Raw genomic sequence first — 10,199 nt, 5'->3', positions numbered from 1 at the left:
TTGTTTTAACTTAATTTTTAAGCCTTTTCTCACCACCACAAATGCTCTAATATTTATCCATAGCATAAAATAATAATAGGTAGAATTCTGGAGCTTGACAAATGTCATGGTGGTGTAAAATTACAATTTTGCCACTAGAGTGGTAAAATTACCATTTTACCCCTATGCTTTGAAAAATACTGGAATTACAATTTTTTTTCACTTCTTAACCTCAAATCATACTCCAATACTCAAATCATACTCTAATAAGTCAAATGGGGTCAAAAAATCTTTTCTAACAATTCTCATTTTGTCCCCAGGTGGCAAATGACCATTTTGCCCCTAGATAGTGAAAATTCTGGTTTGACTTCAAATTGATCCTCGAACTCCAAATCACCATATTAAACCATTTTGGTACTTTAATATCCTTAATTTCATCTCAAATTCTCTATTTGATCTAGTTTGAGGCTTAAATCAACTTTGTTGTACCTTTAGGTACAATACTTATTTTTGTAAATTTTTCGAGACTCTCCTAGCATGCAATCATGCTATCATCACATGTATGTCATGACAAGTATTTTATAAGATCGGACTTTACATGTATTTTCTAAATACTCTTCCCCATTTGCTTGTTCCTCCTCCCTGTATCTACTCATAGAGTTTTTGTGGCTCACACGTTATTACCCACTATTTTTTTTAGATTAGGAGATTACTTGGCTCGTTGTCCATTTGAGAAGACCTATCTTCTGTGGTTGACCTAGTAAGTGCTCGTTATGGTATCCAGTAAGAGTCAGCTCTTTATGGTGTCGTACTCATCTAGTCGAGTCTATCTTTGTATTTTGGATTGTTATGAATTTTGACTTGCTTATATCATGCAATGATTAATACTCTATAATAATTATATTTTGAATATTTTGCCACAAAATGGCTCATGGGTGGTATTCTCCACAAGATGGGCGATGCTTGGATTTATGTTTACTTGCTTCGGCAATGTTAACCACATGAGTGTGCAAGATGATTAAACCTAATTTATTGCATATAATTAATCATGTTTATGTTGGCATACGTATGATTACTTGATTTACTTGTTGATTAGGCTTTCATGGGTTAAGAAGGCAATTCCCTTTGATACCCTTGCAATGGTCATGAACCCAAGATTGGGTTGTAACAATAACTCTCAAAGCTGTTAAGGAAAACTTTAAAAAAAGGATTAAAGAAAATGAAGATGTAGAGGAGGAAGAAGACAATGATGAAGAAATAGCCCTGTTAACAAGAATATTCAACAAATTTATGAGAAAGAATTAAAGTGAAGGAAACAAAAGACTTTTTGGGAAACATTCATTGTAAAGTTTAAGCAAAAACTACATGACATGCTATGATTATGGAAAAACAAGGCACACAAGATATGATTGTCAAATTACGAGGAAAAGGTACTCTAAAACTTCAAAAGGAAAAGAAATGATAGGTGTAATAAGTAATTATGATGGTGTAATAAGTAATTATGATGAACTTCAGAATGAAGGAGATAAAGAGGTTGCAAATTTGTGCTTAGTGCTTGCTTGGCTCGACTTTTTTTCAATTTATCTATCTCTTAAAAGTAAAAGCTATACCAAATAAGATTTTGAAAAACTTTTTTAAAAAAAAGTAATTTTTTTTAAAGCAAAAATTTTTTTTTAAAAAAAACCTTATAGAAAAGCTTTAGAGAAGAGCTTTCTCTTCTCTTCTTTTAAAATACACAAACTTTTTAAAAAATACTCCCTCTCTTACAATCGATCTCCCTCTTCTCTCCCTCCTTCTACAAATCATCTTTCTCCAATGCAAATCGCGATCTCCCTTTCCACTACCTCTCTCTACAAAGACTACTAGAAAAAAAAATAGAAAACCCAGCAATAGGAAAAATCTAGGATTTTTTTGTTCTTATAAAAGTTAAGAGAAAATAAGACCCAAAATTCAACGCTGCATTTAGATACTATTTAAAGGTTTTCTCTATTCTTCACAAAAAAAGATTTTAATGTCAAATACATCGTTTTCTCTTTTCTCTTCTTTCTTGAAGAATTGAAGCATCATGGTCCGATTGCTTGCTAAATTAACTAGAATTTAATACTATTACTACTATACATAGTTTGAGAGCTATTGCATTTTTGTATGGATTTTTTGGATTTTACCATTTAAAATCATTTATAAGCTCAAAGTAAACTTATTGCGCTTTGGGTTATTAAGTGATTGAAGATGGCATTAATACTCTTTATGGTAATTTTAACCAAAATTAGAGCTTATATAATTTACTTTGCCAAATAGCTTACCGAACAACATTAGCTTAATTTCAAAAGCTATTATTTTTTATAAGAGCTTGATAATAGCTTTTAAGCTAAAAAAAGTTAGGCCAAACAAACTCTTAATGACTATTGATTATTGTCAATTAAAATTCTACCTACACAAGTATACATATTGACAAATAGTATATTAGCAAGCAGAGTATCAATCCCATAGAAAATTGATTTAGTATATTACTAAGTACTGAAATTAAAATAATTTAATTTTATTAAAAAAATCAAAATTTTAATAACTAATTAAACTAAAAACTAATCAACTATAGCTAAACCTATTTATCACTAATAATCAAAGCAAAAAGATATTGGACTAAAAATTAAATTAAAAAAGCCTAGGATTACAATATTCTTAACATTTCATTTAAATCTTACATTTCTCTCTTAACTTAATCCTATGGGTTGATTTACTAACCTAAAGTCCTCAATTTTTTCTAATGCTCTCTCGAGTCTCTTATAAAAATATCTATTTTAACAAAAATACTATTCCTATGTGAATTGAATTTAAAATAGATTCATTAAGCTTAGGTTCTAATCTAGCTACTATGGCATATAGGTATATTTCTATCCTATACACAAACCAATTTAATATTATCATATGCTATTCTAATTTTAGTCTACACTAAACTCCCTTTCACAAGTTTGTTTAGGTTTCTAAATCAATTTAATTGATGATCAGAAAATTAGAAGTATTAAGAACAAATTAGAATAAACAATTTTATCCCATTGAAAATAAGCTAGAAAGAGATTAAAAATTTAAACTATATGTGAGTTCAATTGCGATCCTAGAAAAAAAAATTGTTCATACTCATAATTGCAAAAGTAAATAAACACATATAAAGTTTACCTATCAAAAGTAACAAGAATAATTAAAGCTAAGGAAGAAAATAAATATTTGCATCCTTGATCTTCAATCTTCAGCCTCAATTTCTAGCTTCTAGAATCTCTCTCAAGATTTCTCCTCAATGTGTGTGTGTATGTCTATATATGTATGGTTAACTTCTCTTTAAGCTAACTATTTATAACCTCACTTAACTTAATCTTACCTAAACTTAACTACTTGGGCCTAAAAACTCTTAATTTGGGCTTAAAATAAGTGTAGAGTCCAATAGGGACTTAATCAGTCTTTATTCTACTATTTTCACCCTTATGTCTTTAGGTTTTCTAGCTTGATACCGCAGCACACCCCATCTAAGTTGCAACGTTCCCTTTACTTCATGCCTTCTTTTGCTAACTACTACACCCCATCAATTTCAATTATGATTTTCTCCATTTTCAAGGCAGAACTGGGCAAAGTAATCTCGTGAAATTGTAGCTCTGTCTCTTACCTTTCCAATGGTTTAAGAATCATATCATTTGGATACTTGTAGTGAGAGTTATGCTTAAAATACTATGATATAACGAACAGGGCCTGAACTCCTTAAACACCTTTCTTCACCCAATTAAACCTTATTCTTTTATAATTCTACAAAAATATAAAAACTAATAAATAATAACTAAACTAAAATAAATTATTGGTTGGTGCATAATCCCCCTGTCTAAAGAGCAGGGTTCGAATCCCCTTCCCCTAATTATTAAAAAAAATAAAAAAAACTAAAATAAATTAAATTAAATTAAATTAACTTAATAAAAATAAACTAATTAAAAAATAATTAAAAATAACTAAATTCTAACCTAAACTCAAGAACTTAGCTAACTTTAAGAACAATTGAGATAAAAAATAATTCTATTTCATAAAATTATCAGATGGATTTAGAGAAAAAGGTTAACATCATCACACCCATGGTCATAGACATCATTGTGACAACCCCCAACCGTGAACCATCAACTGTGGAATTTGCATCATTTAATCATGAGGACTCTATCCAAGTAAAAAATGAAATAGAGATGGCTATGCAACAAAATGATCACACGCTCTGAAAAATGGTTAAAGACAATTACCTCGAGTTACAAAGGGAAGAAAGTATGAAGAACTCAAATCAAATCGATGCATCACCACTTGAAATAATGATGATGCATCATCTCGTATCCCACCTTAAAAGAAAAGAGTGAAATCAGGCAATCATATATGAAGATGTCAAAGACGTTGGAGAAATCCAAAGAACTATATGACAAAAAAATAAGATTAAAAGAAGAGAGATGCTCGTTAAATGGCATTAAGATCAACAAAAAGGAATCAATGAAAATCAAATCTCAAATTCAAGAATGGGAGAATGAGATGGAGACATCCATAAGGATAATGATGAAGATTTTTGATGAATCGACAAAAATCCTCATCAACAAAACTTTAATGGTTCAGCAAGACTTTGAGAGTTACATATCAAGAATCCCACAACCGTAAGTTTTTTCATGATTGTCTCATGCATGATCATTGTTCAAATCAGAAGTCCTCTTAACACTTCTCTCTAAATGACAAAGAATCCAATTATCACTTTCTAAAAGTCAATTTCTGAAAAAATTCATGGAATCTTTAAAAAATCTAAGGCTTAAGAATCAACCCTTGAATGCTTAAAGACAATTCTTAAGAATTAAAAACTCAAAAGCTGATTAAACCTTAAACCTAAAAACAACACCTTCTTTTGTCGAATCTTTTTAGAAAATCACAACCCATCAAAGATTTTTTTTTTCAAACAACTCAATCTATTTAGAAAACCCCATCAATCAAAGTTAACATTCTGACCACTCAAGTATGCTTCAATTTGCAACTTCAAAAGAAACCCACTGGTCTGGAAAGAAACATTATCCCAACAAGAATGTTGATTTTTTACCCCCAAGTCTTAAAATTCTATTTCAATCAATTCTCACTTCTCGAAAGGAAAGACTTGTGGCTCCCAAACATTTAAGAGAAGAAAAAGGGAAAGGATATATTACAATGTCCAAAAAGCGAAAAACTCACAAAGCAAGTGCCTTCAACATCAACTTCTCAAGATCAAAAGACAAGCAAGTTTTTTATGATCACTTTGCTAAAAAGACAGTAGTACACTAAAGAATTATTGATCTAGAATGGTTTGAAAATGAGTTTAATCTGTTGTATGTTGAAAACCTAAAGAAATTAGGCTAGTATGAATACTTAAACATGATGAGATTTGTTTATGAGAAATTAGTGAGAGTATTCTATTCAAATGCCAATAACATGTTTCAACGGGATGAATATGAAGAAACTATGGATCACAATAAGTCTTTTTGCATATATGTTGTTGGAAAAGAATTGATTTTAACACCTTCTTTACTACAAAAACTACTAAAGCTGAAACCCACAAGCAAGGATGCACTTACTCAAATGACTAAAGAGAATGTTGTTTTAAAAGAAGAACTGCTCATGAAGTTCATGGTTAATCTTGCTACAATTGTTAAATTTCCTAATAGTCCTACTAGGCTAAGGGTAAATGATAGAATATTGCACTTAATTGTGAAAAGCACTCTTAGACCCTTTGGACTCAAGATCACTAAAGTAACAATTGAAAAAATGTGGTATGTGCATCACATCAAGAAGTGTACCCCAATTGATCTTGCTCAATTCATATACAGAGACATGGAAACCTTGGAAAGATGAGCAAGAAATAATCTGGCTTATGGAATGGCTATATCGAGATGCTAGAAAAACTAAAAATTAATACTCCAACAGACAGAGAAATTATGTAATACGAAGTCAAGTTTCTTCACAAAGCATCTCTGGGAAGAATGCAAATTGAATTTGACTATGTCAAAAATGAACGTGTAAGAAGAAATGTTCCACAGACAACCAAAATTCAAAAAGATATAGAAAATTCAAAGTAACCACCAAATGATTCTCAATCTCAAACTTCATCAATGCATGCAGCAATGGACACTTTACTAGCACTTCTGAGCATAGTGTTCATTAAAAAAACTACTCATCAAGATTTAAATGCGATGGTAGATCATTAAGAGAGGTTAATACTCATAAGGTTTACAACTATTAATAGAAAGATTGAAGGAATTATTGAATTTGTCTCCAAGTTTGAAAACCTGTTTGATATATGTAGTCAGTCTCTCAACAAAGTATATGACAATCTTGTCAAGATTCACAAGGGAATGGTGACAATTTCAGAGAATCCGGTTCAAATCTCACGAAACCAGGAAATACTATGTGAGCAAATTCAGCAAAAATCCAATCCACCAACCTGACTACCTTGACCAAAACCCAAAACCTAAACCTAGCATTTGCATCCATGCATCATATGCATCTTTGTCTATTCAATGCTGGTGTGATCCTTTATATGCACTTTTTAACATTTTTATATTTGTTTTGGAATCATTAATGAAAACTTACTACATTGGTTGTTCATTTCTTGTCTTGTGATGCTTGTTATGATGCATTATTTCTTATCTGCTTAATTAGAGCTACTAATTATCTTATGCCTTCTTAAGCTTTGAAATTGTACCTTCGAATCTTATTCTCTTTTTGATATTCAAAAAGGGGGGAGTATGGGATAAATTTGTTGTGTTTTCTTTTCTAAATGCTAGAATGGTGCTTCTAAAAAAATTTTTAAGTTGAGAAGTAAGCACAAATTCAAAGGGAGCTTTTTACAGATTTAGCCATTGGTTTTGTCATATCAAAAAGGGAGAGATTGTTAACTTTGAAATTGCCCTAAGTTTTAAAATGACATAACTCAATGAATTGAATTCGACTATGAACTTAAAAGAAGCATTTTATTGAAATGAAAGAACTTTTCCTAGAAGTTTTTAAAATGATTTCCAGCAAAGAAGAATCAACTTCTGAAAGTGAAGTGTTGACTCCTTAAAAGAAAGCAAGCTATATTTCTTATTTATAATAGAAAGGAATCAACTTGTCAAGGAGAGAACCATTGATTCTCACAAAATAGAAAGCTACTGGTTTAGAAAAAACAAGCACTTAAGAAGTGAAAGGTCGATTCTTGTGAAGGTAGAAGTATAAGGGAGAAGCACTAATTAGCAAGAATCAACTTCCCAAGCTTCCCAAGATCAATTCCTCAAAGTCAAAGGAGAAAGATTAGAAACTTGTTAAGGAAGCCAAAGAAAAAAGGGAAACTTGTTAGAAAAGAAAAAAAGGAGAAATTTGAGCAAGCAAATCAAAATTCAAAATTTCAAGACAACACTCAAGAGCCATGAAGAGTCGACTTTTCGACGAATGAATGTTTGATTCTTATGAAACAGAATGTCTCAATCTAGAAGAAGGACAAGAAAAATCTACTTCTTGATGGATGAATGTTCGATTCTTAAAGAGTAAAGAGCATTAGGCTTGACGCTAAAGTATAAAGAATCGACTTTCAATGGATAACGCTCAATTCTTGATGATTGAGAAGCTTGACTAAAGTAACCCCAACGATTTGAAATTTGAAATCTCTTTTCTCTTTAACGGCTAAATTGTGTGAGAGGCTACATAAATCTCCAAGAGCTTCATTCCAAGGATGAAAGAGAGCCAAGAAAAAAAAGAGGAAAAAAAGCTTCATTTTAAGAAGAGAGAAAAGCTTTATTTCTCAATATCATATCTTTCTCACAACAAATCCTCCAAAATAGAGTATTAGCCGAAAGCTTAAATTCCTTGATCTTTACTTTATTCCCTTGTACTCAAAGCCTTCGATCTACCTAGCTAAAGGCACTACATCTTGTTATCCAATGTTGTAAAGGTTATACCTCCTTTAAAAGGTAGATAGATTATGCTTAAGTTTTGAAAAGTAAGCTTGGTTATAACTTCACTGCAAAAGGTAGAGAGATTATGCTTTAACCTCGAAAAGGTAGTGATTTATGATAGATTATGCTTTACCCTTGAAAAGATAGTGATTGTAAAGGTTATGCCTGAACCTATTTAAGAAAGGTAGTGATTTAGTGGATTCAAACTCCTTTTGATATCAAGGGAGAGGACGTAAGCATTATTAAGGCTAAACCTCCATAAAAATCATGGCTAAGTGTTCTTCTCTCTTCTTTTCTCTTTTTATTTGCTATGATCATCTTTGTTTGTTTTATCTCCTTGATTTATGTGTAAAAGTTTTATGCTTTATCTATTTTTGACTGAAAGGTGCAAGCTTTAGCTTGAAACTCCAATTCAACTGCCCTTGCCCCCACCCCCTACCCTTCTTAGGTATTTTACACAAGCTTCTTCATCTAACAAATGATTTTTAAATATTATAATTTATGGTACTTTATTAGAAAAATATTTTTTATTGATTGATTTTGAGGTTGGTTTTGGCATTTTGAATTGACTTTGGCATTATTTTTTACAATTTCAATTTCTTATTTAGATTATTATTTATCAGTAAATTATTTTTTATAATAATATCTTTCATAAAATCAATTTAAATTATAATATTAAAATTTTTGAAAAGTCTAGTATTATTATTATTATTTCGTGTATAAATTTTTTAAAAAAAAAATTTAAATGCAATATAAGAAACCAAAATAATTAACATTTCAAAAAGCTATTAAAGCCAGTATAAAAATGTATTTACCTAATATAAAAAACCCAAAAGTTTAGAAATTTTTCAACAAAATAACTACTTACATGTTAGTTGATATGTCAACTACCAATGTCATCAAGGTTAGGTTGATGAAAATACCAATTGAAAAATTGTTTATTTATAATGTCGAAAATATAGAAAGAAATACATGACATTTTAATTATAAGACCGATTTAGACACACAAGCTAGATTTTAAGAATTATAAATGCAATTTACTCTGGGTTTTATAAAGCAAATTATAAGGATTTGACATTATTTTCAATCTTATAAGATTTAGTAAATAAAGTAAAACTTTTAATTTATCAAAACAAAAATCCTAGTAAAAATTATTTACAACTTTTGGGGTTGTCGTGTGTTAAAACATTTTGTACATGAATTTGATAACGACCCCTCGACTGTGACGGGGATGAAACCCCATGAATTCACATGACTATGGTTTGCAATCTCAAATATATCCCACAAAATTAATCTTTAACATTTTTTACTTCACCAACAATCTCTCCACCATATCATCATCTCACCACATTTTGTTTTTATCAACATTATAACCCTTTAGCTAGTTAGTGTTATGAAATTATTAGGCATAGTGCTCAGAAAAAATTCTTAAACTATTCAAGAAAATTCAAATAAAAATGTCTACGGGGTACTCGCTGGTACCCGACTCAGTTATACCGGGTTAGGGTACCTAATAAACAGGTGAATCGGGTTCGGGTATCACACTTTGGGAACCCGTTACCCGAACCTAATTATTTTATATTCGAGTTTCGCAAATACCCGCCCTGAACCCGTGTATATATTTTTTTTTATTTAAATAGCTGAATAAAATTGATGCTGATTGGACTCGAGCCCAGGTAAGGAAGGAAAGCACTCAAAGTCTCTACCCTCTTGACCAACAGTTTTCTTTGCTAAATGTTGATAAATATATTAAAAATATAGTTAGTTAAATTACTAATGTGATGATATGAATATATATAAATAAAAATATTATTAGATTATTAATTATGTTTAAATAATATGAATATCATATCATATTACAAAGAAATATAATTACTATTATATACATTTTTAATAAAAATGTATTTACTTTTATTTTGGGTCAAGACTACAAAAATTATAACTTATAATATATATACTTAAAGAAAGTTTTTGAGATTATAATAGTTTTGGAATCTAACTATTTTTTTTAATTTCATGTAATTAAAGACAAATTCATATAGTTAATTAAATTAATTCATTAAACTATGATTATTAATTAGCTTGAAATGTTTTTAAATATATAAACATTATATTCATTAAGTTCATTTATAAGAAATATAATTACTATATTATATATATACTAACACTTTTAGTATATATATATACTTTAAACATAAATATATAAACATTACAAAAATTATAACTTGTAAAATTATTAAATATAATATATATATATATTTA

This window comes from Theobroma cacao, chromosome 8, assembly GCF_000208745.1.
Source record: "Theobroma cacao cultivar B97-61/B2 chromosome 8, Criollo_cocoa_genome_V2, whole genome shotgun sequence".
NCBI classification, from domain to species: domain Eukaryota; kingdom Viridiplantae; phylum Streptophyta; class Magnoliopsida; order Malvales; family Malvaceae; genus Theobroma; species Theobroma cacao.
Note: the sequence above shows the minus strand (reverse complement) of the source record.